Below are 20,302 nucleotides of genomic sequence, written 5' to 3' on the forward strand. Positions count from 1 at the left end.
AATAGCCATGTATATTTTGTTACAGTTAAAAAAAAAAAGTCTTAATTCCTTCGTTAGGCTACTGTTTTCTGATTCTCTGATCACTTTCGGCTTCTGCTCTTACTTCTTCCCATATCTATTGTCCATTGACTTTTGAGATAGAAATTTAATTTGTTAAAATTTTTTCATTGCTCCTAATGAAAATACTTCACTGTAAGAAAAAACAATGTGATAACAGGATATCATGAAAGACTTCTTTTTTGGAAAATAACCAACTGATTGTAAATTTTTTGTGGAAAAGAGATAACAATAACCAATGTGATCTAAAAACAAAATCAGAAGATGCAAATAACCAGATATCGAGACTGTAATGTTCGAGTTACTACAACAGGGTGGTATTGTCACAAAGGTGGACAAATGGATCATTGTTTGGATCTAGAAAAAGGTGACACAAACACGGACTCAATATTTATGACAAAAATTAAATGGCAATTTATTAGTGAAAAGATGGTATGGGTCAGTGGTGTATACATATGGGGAAAAAAATGATTCTTCACCTCCTACCTTAAATCATACACAAAGGCCAATTTCAGATGGAGTGTAAATCTATATGTAAAAGATAAACCATAAAACACTATAAGAAGACAGAATATTTCCATGACCTTGGACTGGGCGAATCTTCCCAAAATAAGAGCTAAGAAAAACATGAACCTTAAAAGACAAATGATCAATGGAAAACTAGAAGATTCTTACTCAACCAAAATTCATTGAGAGTGAAATACACTACAGCCTAAGAAAATACTGACAGTAAATATTATGAATGATGCTAATTAGAGTAAAACCTTGGTTTGTGAGCATAATTCACTCCAGAAACAGGTTTGTAATCCAGAGCACTCATATATCAGATCAAATTTCAAGAACCATTGGCTCAGTTGTGATCATGTGACATTTAGCATCATGTACTACTCATATTGCAAGACCTCATTATCAACTTAAAATTTATGAGAAATGTTTCCTCGTCTCATGGAACACTTTCAGGAGAGGTTACAATCCAAGGTTATACCATATATATACACATACATACACATATATGTGCATACATATACACACACATACACATGTGTGTATGTATATGTACACACACACACACACACACACACACACACACACACAGTAGATTCTTAACCAGAATATATAAAGAAAGCCCACAACTAAAATAACAAAGTGGACAACGTATTGAATTGAAACTTTGAACTGAAACTTCACAGTAGGTAATATCCACAGAGTCAAACATTTTTAAAACCTTCACTTTTCATGGGGGAAAGGCAAATTGAAACCACAATGTAATGCCACGATATGCCCACTAAGGTAACTAAATGAAAAAGACTGAAAATCCCAAGTATTAATGATGATATAAAACAAACCGTAGTTTTACATACCGCTAGAATAATAAATGTCTCGCTCGTGCATAGGCACACACACATACACACACACACACACACACACATATGCATGTAGGACTGGCTGAAAAATAGTTGCATTAGTCTCCTCTCCAGCTTATGTTGCTAGAAATTTGATAGGTTTTTGAAAAGGATTTATAGGAGACATTGCTTTGCCTTCTCATTCTCTCTAAAGCCAAAGGTTGGCAGAGGTGATGAGCTAACACCAGAAGATGGGAATATTGGATGAGTTCTTCATGGAACAATCAAAATTTATTCCCTAAGCAAACAATGAAGAATGCCGATGATGGTGGTAGGTGATAAAAATGGGCAAAACAGTATAGAGCTGGAAGGCGTGAACTTCAGACTGGAGTTGTTGAAAGGCACCAAGCAGTGTTACAGATGTGGGATGTTTCTGACTCAGGAGAAGCTGCAGCCAAAGAAGAGTCCTCCTGGGAGAACATTGCAAGGGATTCCAAGTCATTCATCCCAGCAGTTGTCATGTGAATGGTGGAGATTGGGGAAGAAAGGAGGGATGAAAGAGAGGGGTGGGGAGCAGGTAGGGTGGGAAGTCAGGCCCCTCTGGGTTGATTGGGTTTTTCCAGATGCACGTGCCTCGGAGCTACAAAGTCTCTCCCGCAGGTGTGAAATAGCGTCAGCAGACAACATAGTGACAATCTTGGAGGAGGCCATCAGGTGCGCCCAAGGAACTGGAATATACCAGTAGACAGTTGTAACTCTAGGCAACGGGTGTGCAATCATAATTGAAAGGAGGAAAACCAAACGGGATAACAAATATGGGCAAACATTTTCATCTTTACCATCACAAAAAAGCAAGCTAAAATCAAAGCCAACCAGGAAGTTCATTTCCTTTGCCTGACAAATACCAAAAATGTAAAAGTTACATCCAGTGACAGCAATGAAATCAAACTGCTTGTCGTTCTGTGTCATGACTAGCACAAATACCACGTTCTAAGAAGACGGCCTGTGAATATACATTGAAATCTTGCACCTGCTGGTCGATCTGGTGATTCGACCTCTGCAAGCGAAGCCAATGGTTAGGAACGTTGATTTAGAATTTGCTTGCTGGAGTTAGACTATATGGATTAAGGCTGTGGTTCTGTCATTCCTATTGATGTAAAATCAAGCAAGTTACTGAGGCTCCTTGTGCCTCAGTGTGCCCATCTGTAAGATGAGATTAATTACAGTACCTACCTTGTCAGGGTATTAGGATTTTTATACGTAAAGCAATTAAAACAATGTGCCTGGCAAATGCTAAGCCCCACGTAAGACCTTGTTACTATTTTAGGTCTGCAACTGCTCATCAAAAATTCTAAAGTTTTCAGAAATCAGACTTTGTTAGATTTTAGAAAAGTAATATGAAATATATAGAGGCAATATGATATAATGCCCCCCCCCAGGGTGTTCTGGGGAAGGGCCCATAGTTAAACCCATTAATACTTTCTTTGTAAATTATAAGAATATTCATATTGAGCATTGTAAATAGTGGCTTCATGTCAGTTCAGGTCAGATGTGATTTTCCTACCAAATAAGAATTAAGAAAATCCTTAAGAGAATTGTTGGAGTCTGGTATTGTCATAAGGGTTTACGCATCTGTGTTCCATGATATAAAAAAAGTGAAACTTTATGTAAAGTATATAATACATTATTTAATAAAATATTTATGAACTATTAAAACCTTGAACTGCTTGTTCATATTGAGTTAATACGAACTGCTTGTTCATATTAAGTAAGTAAACAATACAGTATTGTTATATGTGTAGGAAAAAAGCTCACCTTAGAAAAATAGTCTGGAAAATAATATACCATGTTGTTAGCAATGGCTATAATGAGGTGGTGGAAATAGGTTAAATGTTTTTATTTTCTATTGTATTCAGATTTCTAATAAAGATACTACTATTATAATGAAAAAAAAATATCAAATGGACTTAGTATATAGCCTTAATTGTTCTGTAAATTTGATGAGTAATTTGAAAAAGTTGTCTTTTGTCCATTATCTTTCCATGGTAGTAAATGTTAGTATAAATCACTCCTTCATGATAATTAAGTAGAAAAATTTCTTTGAATGTTCTAATGTGTTTCACATGCTGAGTTTCATTGGCTAATTTCAGTTGCACTCTGTCTCGTAAAACTTAGTATAAACTTAAGGCAAGTTTATGAAAATTAGTATTTTTCATGAAACCAATAGTAACAGCTAAATTTGATATATTTGGGTGTGCCTGGGTGGCTCAGTCGGTTAAGCATCCGACTTCAGCTCAGGTCACGATCTCACGGTCCGTGAGTTCGAGCCCTGCTTCGGGCTCTGGACTGATGGCTCAGAGCCTGGAGCCTGCTTCTGATTCTGTGTCTCCCTCTCTCTCTGCCCCTCCCCCGTTCATGCTCTGTCTCTCTCTGTCTCAAAAATAAATAAACGTTAAAAAAAATAAATAAATACATTTGATATATTTGCTCTTTGCTATGGATAGCATCAAAATATTCCAAATCACTCTTCCAACATGGGAGTTCAGAAGCAGCTTTGGAAAATCAGACAGACATGGCTTCAGTCCCAGTTGTACTGCTGTCTTGTTGTGTAATTTGGATAAATTACCAGTTGCCTGAATCTTGGGTTCCTTATTTGCAAAAGAGAAGTAATAAGTCAGCTGAAGATGAAATAAGAATTTCTAAAAAGTACCACCCACTGCTTTATATTACATGCTCAATAAACGAGTGTTCCCTTTTCTTTCGCTGAGAAAAGGAGAAAAATGAGGGAAGGGATGAAATAACTACTCGTTACCAAGCCACTGTTGAAAGCACCTTTATTAATTTGTTCTTTTCGTGGTTATCTGCAGAAGGTGTCCACAGCTTGTCCAAGAGGGAGGTGGGTGGCTGAAATGTGACATGAAGTCTGGGCGTTGGACCCAGAGCCGACATTCTTGATGAGTAGGTTAGCCTGCCAATGAATTACGCTGAAAAGATAGGATGAGGCTAGTATTCATGTGGTTTGACAAGTATATGTAATATTGAAAAAGTAACGACACAGCTTTAACAGATGTGTGTTCGTTTTCTGTCGCCACCTGTGTTTCAGGACTTTGTGAATGGTGCTTTGGAGCACCTTCAGTGGTCACTGCTCATCCCTCTTCCCGGTACACTTTCTGGAAGGGACCAGCACACTTCCAGTTAACTCACGTCAATGGGGTTGTGGAACAGATCACGCTCATCTCACTGAGATCGGGTAAGAGTTTCAAAATATGTTTGCTCTTTGCAGGTAGTATCTGACCTCATGAGCTGCTCTGAAATCTTTCTGCCTTGTTAGAAATGGGAGCGTTACGTTAAATAACCCAGACACATGTTGGATGGGAAAAAATAGGCTACCGCAAAAAAACATGGGTATATGGATTGAAATGTTTATTACTAGCTAAGCATATGCTGATGTACTTAAAGTTATTTTTATTACTTACGTAAAGTATAGGGACTTAGCATTTAGTACAAGGGGAGTTTCAACGCAAGCATTCTTGTAAAATATAACAGCAATACAGTTTTATGAAACCTGTAATTGCTGTAATCTACATTATTTTTACTGCTGTAAAATGACTGCAAATTGGAGAGGCTATCTCCTTGAAATGGGTTATGATGAAAATGTACCTATTATGATTATCTTTATGCAAATCCTTCCCTAACTGTGAGCTTCCTTTACCTGTACTTGAAATCCATGTGAGTTCACTTCCGTATATCTTTTGCTCAACATCAAAACCTTCTGTTTCAATACACTAAATTGCCAGTCACTCCAGTTGGGCTTAATCAGCAAAACAGACCTGGATTTGAAAAAAGATGGTAAAGTTGAATCAGAGTGGAGTAGTTACTGCAGGCAGTCCTGGAGGGTGATGAATTAAATGACCAAAGGTGACAGGCCATCTCTTAGAAGGACACTCTAGTAGGTACCATGAGGACACAAGCTACGTGATGAAAATGGTGCTTTGGCCATAACATGAATTGGTCTGGGGTGGGTAGATGTTGAGAATTACAAGTTGTCCAAAGGTTTTGCTTCTCAAGCATACAGGTTATTCTGCATCTCAAATACCTGAGATTCCAGGTAAGTTAGTACTCCTAGATGTAAAAGGAAAGACACTGAATATTCAGGTAGAAGATTCGGGACCAGACCTCTTGGGATGCATATTCACCTGCAATGTGTAACAACTTTTCAAGTGTCTTATGTACAATGTGGGGAAGGGATGTCCCGAAAGTTTCCTAGTGAACAAAACCTGATAAATGGAAACTGGCAAGATTGAAGGTATGTAAAGGCCCTTGATCATAGCACGGTGGCTGAGCACATGGGCTTTGGAACCAAATGAGCATCTGTGGTTCGAACTCTGACTATGCCACCTTTTGGCCATGACTTCTTCTGGAGTAGTTGTGAAAATCATAAGTGCTAATTTACGAAGAGCGCTTAGTACTGGACGTACACATTGAGCGTTCAATAAATGACTATACTACATGGTTGTGCAAACATTTGTCAGGGCTTTTGTAGGTTTACTCATCCCTGATCTTAATACTGTTTTCTTGGAGGGCTTAAATTTCTCATTTGTAAATTCTCCTACCACAAATATTCCTTCATCTTCCCTAGTCAACCATAGGAGGACATTATTATATTTTTCAAGAGTAGAAGTTTTTAAAAATCTGGCATGTATTAAATTTCTGAAGGTCACTGATAATTTAAGCTTGATGATTTCAAATCTGCCGCTTTGTAGTGGGTCTTGATATTGGGTCAGTTACCTTACTTCCGAATAGTTTCATGTTTGAAATGAGAACGACAGAATATCTACCCATAATATGTTCTGGGAACATTAAATGAGACCTAGTGTATGACACAGAAACATGCCACGCATGTGAGCTATTACTGATACTGCTGTTGGCTGCTATTGTTGTAATTATTCTTCCTAAATACATTCTTACCCACCTCTGGTATGATCACCGATGTTGTCTTTAGTTGATGGAACTTGAAGCAGAATTTTCTACAGAATTTTTAACAAAACAGTAATAGATGCAAGATCTCAGGTCATGCTTTAAATTTTGAACATGATTCATTATGTTCATCACTTTATGCCCATAGAATATAATAACTCCAGTGTGAATGCAAATCTCATTTTGCGATGTGACCAAATTACCTCCAAGGACAACCGCTTTTAAAACTCCCAAATTTGATTCTTTCCAGGGGGAACTGTACGACTTCTCTTTTAAATCGCTTCACATTTTAATGATTCTTAATAGCAGATTTGGGCCATTTCATCCATAACATGTTACTCTTGCACCTGATGACCTAGGCTATTGAATCTGTGAAATGATAAACTACTAAGTAACCAGGACACCTTCACTTTGCACTACCTACTCCAGCTGAAGTTCTGACTTTATATGCAGTACGTATTCCCGTTTCATTTCCCGGTACAATGACGATCAAGGAATTCAGCGACTTGCTCAAGGTCACACCCCCAAGAAATGCACAGAGGCATAGAGTGTGGGTAGAGTGGCCACAGAGACTAACCTATATCAGTTAATTTCAAAACTACCTTTTATTTTGTCATGTTTACTCTCCTGTCAAAGGCTCTTTGAGGAAAAAAAAGTTGCCTTCAGAGTTAGGACCCAAAATCTGTTTTTGGTCTGACGGAACTAGGCAGTGTTATGAACATCAGTACCGCTTTGGAAAAGTTTCTAGGTGGTCTGTCCTATTTCTCCTACAGTATCTGCTTTGATTCTTGGGTAGGAGTAGAAATAGGGGTAGATTGAAGGATGGTGAAAGTCTAAGGGAAAACTTCAGGTGTCGCATTACATATGTTTAGGATATTCCAGGACAGTTCCTTAGAAGAAAAGTTCTATTCTCCAGTGTTCTGAAGGAAACTAAACATTTGGTTGATACTGGTGGTTAACAGAGACTTCAAGCCAGCTTTAATTGCTATGACCTTTTATTAAGTCAATACCTAATCATATTTGGTATTGTTTACGGCAGAATCCAAGGATAACACAATTGTCTTGTTGAATTTCAGTTGTTGGGGCAATCGCAGGGACAAAAAGCTTTTAGTACTTAAATCTTTTTGTTTTTTCAAAACGTATGTCATTGGTACTTAGCATATATTCTTATTCAATCTTATTTCTGCTTTATAAGAAAACGGACACTTCTCCTCCTTATTCACGTTTTCCTTACGTTATTAGTATCCCCTCATCCTGAAAGTATATGCATAACAGTAATTAATAATTCTTGGTATGAATTGACTGGAAAGAGCATAGAATTCCATAGAGGTCTGGAATTAACTAGATGATATTCATGAAACATTTAGGTACACCTTAGCTGTTAAATAACACTGAAACGTCGACTGTTTTAAGTACTCTAGACATTTTTCCAGAAGAGTCGTTGCATACATAACCTTATTGAGGTTCACTTCTATAATAGGATTTCAAGAAGATTGAGGTCTAGCGAATTGTCCTTTTACGTTTTATTTTTTGTAAAAGTCAATTTTGTCTAGGAGTAGCAAAATGTTTTGTCTGTTACTTGGAAAATTTACTAAGATCTACTTGGGTGTATTGAAAATCTGACAGTACAATTAAAAAGTATGGAGGGTTATCAGGCCAAGAAGAATAATGTGGGTGCACAAATACCTTCTATTTTGTTACATTTGCCCTAAAAGCTAAGTCTGTGGGAAGGAAAGAGCGGACATGAAGTCGGAAGACCAGGTAGCTGTGACTTAAGGCCCCTTACTTTTTTGGCCTCTTGAAATACACTTTGTTTCCTGAAACAACATTACTGAGGTGTGAGAATTGAGTGAGATAATGTTTCTGGAAGTGTTCTAGAATTTTAAGGCTCTATAAAAATGGTACATGTGAATGATGCTATTACCACAGGTGTTAACATGGAAACTTTCAATGCGAGAATTTTAAATGTGAAAGTCTTTCCAATCTTTTAATAAAAAAAAACTCCAAAGTTAAGGATTTTTAGTGGGCTTGACATCACACTTAGAAGCTTGAAGTAACTTGTGTTTTTCATGGACAGAACATGTGCATTCACAGTAAAGAGTAAATACTGACATTGAGTATTTTATTTTTGTTAAATAATACCCATGTTGGATTATTGAGTCATGAAGATTTGGAGATCCCTGGCACTGGTATCAGAGAAATTTTAAGCAAGGAAGAATTAAGATTCTATAATTTTAGCAGTTCTAAAGAAGTCAGTTAGAATTATGTATATTCCATAATACAAATTAGAAACTGGAGTGAATTCATTAGCATGTGTGATTAGGAAAGATAATTTATAAGAAGCATCCGTTTGCCTGTAAAAACTGTGTTTCTCGACTAGAGCTGTGGGCTTGTCCATTTCTCTTTGGGTTCTAACACATACCACCCCCTGTGATAAGAGGCTTTGTTAATAGGTGCAGATCCATTAAGGACAGTCAGGCCGTCTTGATGAATTGACTTACCACCGAAATGTCTCTGTTTACCCTTGTTATATCTCTTGTTCTAAAATCTTGTCCTTACTGAAGCTATTCCGGCTTTCTTTGTATTAGTGCCTGCACAGTATGTCCAATTTCCATCTTGCTTACTTTTCAAGTTTCACTTAAATGCTTCCACATGATGCTATTTTCTCCATGCCTCCACTCATGCCCCTTCTATCCCATCCATAGACTCTGCGTGTCAGTGAATGGAACACTACCCACTCAGTTGCTCAGGACAGAAACCAGGGAAATAGCTCGATTCCTCTTCTCATCGGTCAAACATAGCCTAGTGATCCTCAAGAAAATGTCACAAATTTATCCACTTTTTTCCATATCTGTAGCATGAACCTCAAGAGGTCAAAATCTTCACTACTTTAGAGTGCCTGACTTCTCTCCTAGCTCCCACCCCTGCCTCCCTTCACTCCACTGCTGGCACAGCAGCCAAGGATGATCTTAGCATACGTTCCATCATTATCCTGTTGAATCCCTGCAGCCTCTCCCGTTGCACTCAGAGTAAACTCTGAACTCTGACCCGGACCTAGAAGTCCCCATATGATTGGTGTCCTAACCCCCTCTCTAAACCCATCTCTCCCTGTGGACCACCCAGCTTTGGTTCCACCTGGCCTTTCCATTTCTTGATTCTTACAAGTTTTGTTTTTTGTTGTTTTCCTGTTTGGTGCCCCCGCTGTTGCATCTCACTGGAATAAATTTACCTCAGCACTTGGCATTGTTAGCATTTAAACTGAGACAGCATGCATGCTAAAGAGATCGCTCTTTATTACTTCACCCTCTCAACAAATATTGGTTGAGTGAATGCTAGATGCCAGACGCTGAGCTCCATGCCGAGAATAAATTGCAAAGTCTAAAGATGTTTGGTCTTTGCCTCTCAAGGAGTTTACAAATCCATGAGGAAGACAGACATCATTCAATGCAAGTGCAAATATTCACTGAGGGAAGTCCCATAAAGAAGGTGAGCACAACTCTCTATGAAACCCATAGTAAACCTGAAAGAGACTGAAGTTGTAAATAGGCTTCTGTGAAGGGTTCTTTGACCGTGATCTGAAAGGGGGTAAGAGTAAAATGATACTCTGATTAATTATACTCTTAGAAATTCAGTAGAAAGAAAAAGCAAATGAATGGAAACTTTAGCTCCTATATAGGACTGTTAACAAGATACATTATGGCCATTTTGATTAGACCCATCACTGTTAGTAACTAGTTACAACTATCAATTTTTTACAATCTGACTCTGTATCTAAAAGCAAAATTATGGGTTTATTTTTTCCAATGGAGAAAAATGATATTTTGTGCACTGTGAGATTAAAAAAAAAAAAAGAGTAAGAAAAGTTTAGTGGCAAGTTTTTTTTTAAATAAACTTCTTAATGCTTTTTTAAGCTTAGTAAAATGAAAACGGATTTACATGGCCGTAAAGATTATCTTAATGAAAACAAATGCTTGAATTTCCAAAAACATATTTCTTGGGTCTCATTCCAATATCTCAACCCAGTTCAACTCTTGTTTGGAACTGGTCTTGAACCTAGAGGCATAATGGGCCAATATAAGGGACAGGACATATTCTGCATCTCTTTCTTGGTCTGTCATCTCAAATGGTCTGGGTTGAACGTAAACCCAGTAATCGAATTAGAGGTGTGACATTTCATATATTCCGTCAAATTGACTGAAATGTAAGAACCTGCTCTTAGTCCCATTCTCCTTTTGTCCTTCCAGCTGTGCTGAAATTAATATTCTCATCTACAAAGTTCTTTCCGCCTACCTAAAGCCCTATCTCGCTCACATCGTGTATCACTCAACCGTTGATGGTTAATAAACCACCCCAAATTTAATGGCTGAATACAACAACCATTTATTTAACTCCGGTTTCTGCTGCTCTAGGTGAGGTTCTGCTGATCTTAGGTTAGTCATGGATTTGAGATCAGCTAGAGAGTCAGCTGGGAACTGCTAGTCCTTAGACTGCATCACTAACAGATCTGGCAGTTGGCTGGTAATTGGGACCATGTACTTCTCAACTCTAGCTGGATGGCCTCAGCCTCTTTTCAGGGACACTGGGTATTGAAAGGATCGAGAGGAAAAGGTCCAGTGCACAGTCACTGTTCAAGACTCTGCTCATAACACTTCTGCTGTTGTTGCACTGGCCAAAGCAACAGACGTTTGGAGGGGAGGATCTGTGACCTCACTATGAATACAGAGAAGGAAAGAATTTGTGGTTATTTTGATAATTGACCACATCCTCAGATTAAACAGCAAACAAAAAACTCCTATCCTTTGAGTCCCTAAATCAATGCCACCCATTCATGAAAAACACCGTTTCTAACTGAATACATAAGTGAATTTCATCTCTTCATCTGTAACAATTTAGTATCAATTGACATTTTTAGTGTTAGCAGATGAATGCCATTTTCATACAAGTTGATGGAAAGAAACGGGATAACTCAAGTTCTTGATGGAGCAACTTGAAACGCGTGGATTTCCTTTGATTTCTGAATTTCCTGATGTTGCTGCTGAAGCATCTCCCTATTTATGTAGCCAACGAGTCCTTCTGCTGTGATGATGGTTGGAAGCTTCTTGACCTCGGTTTGCAAAAGTGTTGGCAAAAAGCCCCTAATCTGCCTTCGGGGAAGTGTCTTCACAGCTTCAAGTCCTACAGGCGAACATCAAATTGCATCTTACAAAGGATCAACTCTGTAGGCATATAAAATGCAAAAGAGTGCAGCGGTTTCCCTGTCTTCTTGGGGCAGGCTGGGCAAGAGGCCTGAAATTAAAGCGATTACAATCACTAAAACACCATTTCTCACTTTCACACCTGCCTCTGAGTCAGGAGCTTAAGAATGCTTTCTAAAACATGTTCCTTTGAGTTTTCACTTTCTCTAACTAATGGAAATTTGCAGTAGTACTATATCCTAGTGCTACTCCAAGTCTTTATTGGTCCTTTGATTTTTTTTTTCCCCAAAGAAAACCAGGAGGTGGGGCGCCTCGGCAGTTCAGGGGGTTAAATGTCCAACTTCAGCTCAGGTCATGATCTCCTGGGTCGTGAGTTTGAACCCCACGTCAGGCTCTGTGCTGACAGCTCAGAACCTGGAGTTAATTCTGTAGTCTGTCTCCCTCTCTGCCCCTCCCCTGTTCACATTGTGTTTCTCTGTATCAAAAATAAACATTAAAAAAATGTTTTTAAATAAAAAAGCCATGAAGAAAGAAATAAATCTGAATACGACTGAGCCACCCTGGCACCCCCGAAGAAAATAGATAACCATTAAAAAGTTTAAAAAAATTATTTTTGAGAGACAAAGTGCAAGGAGGGGGGCAGGGGTAGAAAGAGAGGGAGACCCAGAATCTGAAGCAGGCCCCAGACTCTGAGCTGTCAGCACAGAGCCCGATGCGGGGCTCAAACCCACAAGCTATGAGATAATGATCTGAGCTGAAGTCAGAAGCCCAACCGAGCCACCCAGGTGCCCCAGAAAATAGCACTTTAATAAAAAAATTCAAAAGCTTACAGTATTTTATTTCAACTGTTACCATATACTACATTTGAAAATTACATACTACACTGATCAAGATAGTGTGGAGTTCAAGTATATTTATATAGGCCAATGGAAAAAAAAAAAGTCTGCGAATATGGTGAATTGACTTCTGATGGATGAGCCAAAGTAATTTCATACAGATTTGCTACTGTTTTCAACAAATGACGCTGGAAGAATTGGATATCCATATGGAAAAAAGTAAACCCCAATCATTGCATCACCTATAAAGAAAATCAATTCAATCTGGATGATAGACATACAATCCATAACATGTGAAAGAAAGTAAAAGATTATTTTTGGGACTTTAGCTGAGGCAAAAAGCACTTATAAGAAGGAAAACAAATGATAAATTAGACTTGTAAAAATTAAGATCTATTGTTCTTCATAATACATTGCTTAGGAAATTAAAAGACACGACACAGACTGGGAAAACCTATGTAAAAGAGATACAATGTTGTGCTTAGTATACATATGAACTCGACAACTTAACCTAGTTATTTGAGTAGACATTTCACTCTAGAATATGTAAGAAATGGCAAATGAACTCATGAAGAGATGCTCCACATCTTTAGATACATGTGAATGGAAACCTCAGATGAAATCACACCCAGCGGGATGAGTAAAAGGAAAGCCTGACAATAACACATGCTGGGAAGGGGGCAGAGCAATGTAAATCTCATACCTTCCAAGTGCAAATGTATGACTGCTTTGTGCAACAATTTATCAAGTAAAGCAAGCACTTTCCTTGTGTCTCAGGACTAGGTATCTCTCAAAAGAAATAAAAACACAAGTGGACACAAAGTCTTGGTTTCAGGTGTTCTTGGAAGCTTTATAACAAAAACTGGAAATACCGCCAGTAAACAAACTGTAGAAGAGGGATAGAATGAGATGCTCTCAGCTTCTGTAAAGGAACAGATTATTAATTCACAGATCTTCGTACAGCTCAACTTCGTTTTACAAAACGAAAGAAGCCAAACACAAAGCATCTCATACTGTATGATTCTGCTGATAGAAAACTCTGGGACAGGCAAACTGCAGGGACAGAAAGCGGAACCATGATCTACGGTGATGGAGAGTGGGGTGGGAGTATCAGGTACCACGGGCACAAGGGAACTTTCTGAGGTGCAAAGGATATTCTATATCCTGATCGAGTGGTGTCGATACAAAAGCATCTGTTTTCCCAAATACTAAGCTGTACATGATTTTATTGTACATTTATTTTATTATATTTCATTGAAGCACAGATAGAAATACTTGATTTTCTACAGAGACCAGAAGCATGGTTCATTATATTTACAATCTTGAGCGACATGTATTACTGGATTTCCAGATTGAATCAAAAATTCCAGAATTTAAAAGCTCTTGATTGCTTATAACTTTGAAGAGGGAAAAACATTGGACAAATACAATTGTTGGAAAATATTGGGTTTCCTGCATAAAATATTCATGAAAAAATGTTTCAGAGTGTCTATTTCATTCCCAGCTACCTCCTCTCTTTGCTACGTAATACCTAGAATCGAGGGATGTCCTAACCGGTAAAATATAGAATGTTCTTGTAACAGGTTTTGAATTCTCATTATTATTTTCAATTATTGAACTGAATTAGTTTAGTATTTTCCTCAGATGACCTATTGTTCCACTCTGGCTCTTCTTGGAATGCTCAAAAGCTGTGTTCGGTGTCCAGATGGATATTATCAGCTTTGGAAATCATTAGTATCCTCTCTTAGAGTCTGATTTTAAAGTGAGTGTGATCTGTGGGCTGGAGGCTACTTGAAGTTGGAAGTTGCTAGTGATAAACTCTCAAGGAGTTCATCTCCAACTCCAGGAGGAGTCTTGTTTTTCACCATAATTAAAAGGACAGGACCAATTGCTTCCATCCCCAGACTTGGAGCTGCTGGGTATTGTGCCACAGTTGCTTCCCACTTTCAATGATTGAGTGCTTTCAACCATGAACACTAAGCTTAGTCACTGGTAAAATCCTGATGCTACATCATAATACTTATAAATATGTAATATTTCTTATGGCTAACACAGATTGAGCCTGTGTAAATTATTTCCACTAACTTATGTTAATACTCATAGATTTATAAGCTTACAGTGAATACAAACGCTGACAATATGAAGAATTGATTTTCTACATTGAAAATGATTTCTGGGGATGCCTGGGGGCTCAGTTGGTTAAGCCTCCAGCTTCGGCTTAGGTCATAATCTCATGGCTCATGAGTTAAAGCCCCGTGTCGTCGGGCTCTGTGCTGACAGCTCAGAGTCTGGAGCCTGCTTTGGATTCTGTGTCTCTCTCTTTTCTGCCCCACCCCCACTCATGCTCTGTTTCTCTCTCTCTGAAAAATGAATAAACATTAAAAAATTTTAAAAAATGATTTCTGTATTCAACTGCATAATCCTCAAACTGAGATAAGAAAACAGTATTGATACAGGTTTTTAAAATACTTTTCTTTTATGAATGATGACAAAGTTAATAACCATTTTTAAAATTGTATCTAGTGCTGTTTGTTCAAAAATATCCACTTTTCCATCCTAAAGTCCTAGAATTAAAAGTGTTAAAAAGTTTATTTTAGGCTCCAGAAGAGCTTCATTAAATTTCATAATGTGTAATAGATACAAGGAGAGGAGTGGTTCTGGTAATTACTTTTTTTAAACATCTGAGAATCATTGGTTATTTCCATCATCAGTCTTCTATTTCATTCTTATGAGGTTGTTTTTTTGCAGTGGTATTGTTTGTGTGCGTGTGTGCATGTGTGTGTGTAAAATTTAATTAGGGTTTCTACCACAGATTTTTTTTAGAGCTTGGAAAGGGCAACTTTAATTCATTATAAATGAGGGCAAGAATGAATTAAAATCATAGCTGTTGGTTGTGTTTACAGGAGAGAAAATGGAGGAGACTTAGACCCATTGATGATGAAGTCCCACATTTGATAGATCTCCTGCTGGCTTCATGTATTTGCCTCCTACTCTCTTTAGCTACTACTTTGGCTAAGAAGAGAGTCAGAATGTACTGTGGGGGTGTGTTCAAGAGAACAAGAGGATTGTAAGCTTCTCCAGACTATGACAGGCTATTGCGTTTATTGAGCTATAATAAAAGAATAAATATATTTAATTCAAACAAACCTTGAAAAAGTATGTCCCGTATAGCTGTTCATTTTGAATGCATCTAGAAAGAAAAACAGAGCTCATCAAAGAGGCATTCTCTTCCACATTTTGAGTTGTTGGGGGTCACTTCCCCTAGCCCACCAGCTAAAATGCCACAAGCAGCTCTAAAATCATGGGAGGGACAAACAATGGAAATAGGAGCAATAATACTCTATCTCGCTCTTTCCCATAACTGCCACCTTTCAAAGCATGCTGTGTTTAGGGGGGAGTGCCTCTAGGGCTTTTTACCGTGTTGCCATTATTTTTTTTGGAAAGTGTTCCTTCTGGAATTGAACTAATACTTGATAAAGGAATTCTTACCCAGAAATGTTCATGGCAAAGACAAGGCTGAAAGTAGAAGGCAGAAGAGACCAGAGACGGGTCACGTTCCCTCTGGGGATTCCCAGGCTGAGACCACAGAAGGGGTGGACGCATGTGCCTCAGAATTGAAGGGGAAGAAGGCAAAGATGGAGGTGGATTGAGTGGGAGGTGCTGAAAGTTCGTCCAGCTGCTGCGCAGTTCTGTTTCTGAAGTTCAAATGTGATTATCCTACTTGGGAACTTTCAGCGGCTACTGTCTGAAGTATGGAAATCAGACAGGGATGTAAGGACACAAATGGCCCATCTCCTCTCTTCTCCTCTTCGTTCTCCTTTTATTCTGTCCCTTGAAATGCTGCACCTTTGATTTAATCGAGCCTTCACAAAATCTCTTTCCCTACCTTGTGTTCCGGTTGATTTCTATCAAAATCTTCAGACTTGGTGGAAATATGTCCATCTTTCCATAACAATCTATGATAGCTACCTATAAGAGGTAAAATCAGTTTCTCCTCCTGGGACCTTCCATGTGATTTATTAACACATTTCACGTGCTAGGTTTATTTGTTTTGGTTTCCAAACTGGACCGTGCACTCCTTGGTCTTTTTAGTCTTTGCATTCTTAGCACTTAGAGCAAAGTTAGATACTCACTGAATGTTTAAATTTGATCATACAGAAGAAAATAAGATGATACAGCACCGTGTTTAAAAAAAGAAACTCAGAAAAGCATTATAGGTTATCAGTGTTCTTTGCTGTTCCACAGATGATGCATTCATAACTTTAAATTTTTATAACAACAGTAACTATTAGTGAAGCAATCAGATGTTAGGAATTTTGTTAAAACACAAAAAAGACTCTGAAATATACCTTGATAAAAAATTCAATACTATCTTAATCAGAAGCTCTGTAAAATAGTTTTGATATTAATAATGAATATAAGATACTTTGAGACCTAAACATAAACGTTTAAGATATAATATCTTTACTTAGGCAGGTAAATACACTGAGGTTTTATTATTGAAATATAGTGGCTTATATTGATGGCCTTTCTTAATGAACTTGCAAATTGAAAATGACATTTTTGAAAAATAAAGAAAACAGACCTTGCTCTCTTACCAGTTTTCTTGGCCTCAAGATGGAACTTTAGTATCTTCCATGAAAGCCTTTGTGACTATATTCTGTGGATACCCTTGGAATGCAACCACACTCTGCGTACTCATTGTAGTTTCAAGACGCTCATTGAGAATTGGCTTAATGCATTGTTTTAAATTTTGCCTGCACGTGAATTGGGCTTGATTTTAGTATGTTACAATTTTCAGATTTCCTCCTGTCTTTCACACAGTGTAGTTTTATGGCTCAGTTGCTCATATCTTAGTAACGCTTAGGCTCCATAATGATTTGGAAATTGTGCTGTGTGAAGCGGTAGAAATGCCCTGAATTTTCCTTTGAACGACGGATGGCAAGGCCATCAAAGAAATGTTACCTTAGTGATGTCTGAGATAAAAAGAATCTTGGGAAGTATTGGAGCCATTGACCATGTCAGGATGCTAGGATAGGTTTTCTTTTTAACCAGGGCTTTCCTTTTTAATACCACTTGCTCATAAGTAGAGAGCTATTCCTTTTTCAAAGACAACTCTTAGTTCTTGTTATATATTTTAGTCACTGTTCTACATGATCCCAACTGAAACAACTGTCAAAGTTGGTGTTTGATCATCTGTGGGATCAATTTCTAATTACTCTTCAGCTGTTTCCCCTCCATCCTATCTCTGCACTTGGAGAGAGGGAGAAAAAGAGATTGTGAAGTGGGAATCAAATCAGAGGTGAGTAGGGAGTATGCAATTCACTGTAGGGGGAGCTTGTTAACTTGCTGACTTGTTAGTATCAGTAAGTACAGTGAAAGAATTATTCATGAAAAACTGACCTTGGAGCCCTGGAAAACAGATTTTCCCTCCAATCCTTTCAATCTCAACTTCAGGAGCGTAAAATAGAGGAAGAAATAGACTCCTTTATTTTTTAGATGATATAGGAAACTACATTGAGTACATTTGCAATGGCAATTACGTGCCATGGTGTCTTAACAAATATATATGCTACTACTTTAATACGATGGCCACGCCTCTCTTTTCACGTGATGTTATGATTGGGCATGGCCCGTCCAGTGTTGTTAGAGCAAACCAGTCCGAGTAAGCAGACTGTATGATTCTGAAAGATGGTACCAGATGACGACGGTTAAGCCCGTGAATGTGTCCGTGGCAGAGGTCAAATGGCAAGGGATGAACAGGCATCCTGAGAGGTGATGGAGCAGAGCAGCAAGGAATCTAAGGTCAATAGTGTGACTCTGATGCTGTGTACAAAACAGAAAAGTGTAAACGTGTACCTTATTTCCGACGCTCTTTCAAATTTTGTATATAAAGAGTAAAACTGGGAAAGTGTCATGTCCGCTTACGGTAGCTCATGTCTCGGGTATCTCCGTGTAGACCTAGCCAGTAGGCTTGAGTTAGGTCATGCAGTAAGATCAGTGGGGTAGGAGAGGGATTGGTAGTAGAAAATGCACCCCCCCCCCAAATTTTTTAAACGCACTGAATCCCTAGAAGGGGGGTGCGGGTGGCAATAAACAAGATCCCCATCCTACATAACCTGGAACCTCGGCAGGGATATGGACAAGGGGGAAAAAGTAATGGATCTACTGACCAAATTGTGGTACAGGGTAACCAACAGGGCTTAGAAAAGGTTGATCCTGATCATTTAATCACCTCTGGGCCACAGGGTAGAGCCAGAACTCGATAAACGTTCAGCTCTAGTGCCTTACGTCCCTCCTGGCGTATCAGGATGTGGCTGCAGCCAGGCACATAGAATGCAGTGGCAGAGGGCTGTGCAGAGGCTGACTCTGTTCAAAACTGAGCTGTGTCGGTGCTGTATTTTGTCCTTGGAGACCTCTCTGTTAATCCATGGTGCTCCAGGGCACAGTCATAACAGGGGAGCGAAGTGCAGTTTCGAGGCTATCTCCAAGGAAGACTTTGCCGGAGTGGAAGTTGAAGCAGGACCGTTACTTACCCCAGTGCCCCCCAGTCTTGCCTGATTGCTGTCTTCCTCATCTACCCTGTAAAAGCACTTGATCACAGGAAGGGAGCAATTAAAGGCCAGAGACACTGCTCTACTGTATTGCATGACTGTGCCTAGTGACTAAAACTTGTGATATCTTGATATCCAATATAGAATTTGAATACGTCGTTATGTATTATGATACCTACGTGAGATTGTTATTTTTATTGCTTTCACAATGCACAGTGCTATATAATACATAGACAAATAAACATGGGCTGCCCAAACTGATGAGAAATATTTAGAGGAGAATGTCAATATGATGGATTCTGTTGGGCACAGAAGATGTGCTGCTTTTGATTTCCCTTTAATCAATCCTATTTTCAACTAGTAGAAACAGAAAGTCCTAGATAGCAATAGAAGATTGAAAAAAAAATTTTTTTTGGCCGTTCTTCCCTGTTTTTCCTTACATGTTTCTACCAAGAGCCTATGGTAGAGTTATGAGTACTATGTTCAACAGTGACAGATCTCAATCATTCTAGGAGCTGCTTAGCCCATCACATAAGAATTATCCCTTCAGCCATTTATCCGTTTGATCAATATTTATTGATCACTTACCTTGTGCCTAATATTGTGCTGCTTCACACAGTATTGAATACAGTGAATATGAAGTATATTTCAAAGGTTTGTGTATTTTCATTTTTCCTTAACATTTGATAACTGGGATGAATTCAGTTTCATTAGTTAAGTTTGAAAATCACTTTATTTTAAAGTCAATTCACTGTCAGATTGATTTAAGAGGTATAATTACAATAAATTCGGTAATTATAAGCATAATAAATAGCATTCAATGCACAATACCTAAGAGATTATGACTTTTCCCTTGTCTGCTTCAACAAAGAATTTGTGGAAATGCACTGTCATAAAGTTCCTGTAAAAAAGGTGAAGCTCGTTAAGAGAGGAAAGAAATTACCAGATGCCAAGGATGTTTGTTAGGGCAAGTAAGCATTTCACATTTCATTGTTAAATGTCTAGATAGTAGCATGGTAGTCTGTAGAGTCCGTATTATTAACAGTATATAGATAACAGCAAAAATAATAATGATAAATGTAACCAACTTACCTTATGCCAGGTACTACTCTAAGTGCATCACATATGCAATAGAACTCCATTCTTAACTACGATACCCATTTTGCAGATCAGGAAATTGTAACGAAGTAGTTAGTCTAGCTAGTAAGGGATAGAATTGGGAGGCTACCCCAGTGGTTTGATTGCAGGTTTGGCACTCATAAGCCCTCTCTCAAATTATTAAGTTAATGCCTCTATTATGGATAATATGAACATCGTGGAGAATGAATTTTAATTCCCCA

At 38.3% G+C, this 20,302-nt stretch overlaps 1 protein-coding gene across 8 annotated transcripts in view; it reads left to right on the top strand.

Annotated features, from left to right (window-relative positions):
• DLGAP1 (DLG associated protein 1) overlaps positions 1 to 20,302 on the top strand; it is an 893,154-nt gene that overhangs the window by 116,277 nt on the left and 756,575 nt on the right. For all 8 annotated transcript variants that reach the window (XM_053902457.1, XM_053902459.1, XM_053902453.1 and 5 more), the window contains exon 2: positions 4,504 to 4,650. The gene's annotated coding sequence lies outside the window, so the exon portion shown is untranslated. The remainder of the gene's footprint in view (positions 1 to 4,503; positions 4,651 to 20,302) is intronic.

The sequence above is a fragment of the Panthera pardus genome, unplaced genomic scaffold (genome assembly GCF_024362965.1).
Source record: "Panthera pardus isolate Hobbes unplaced genomic scaffold, ASM2436296v1 HiC_scaffold_15, whole genome shotgun sequence".
In the NCBI taxonomy this organism is placed as follows: Eukaryota; Metazoa; Chordata; class Mammalia; order Carnivora; family Felidae; genus Panthera; species Panthera pardus.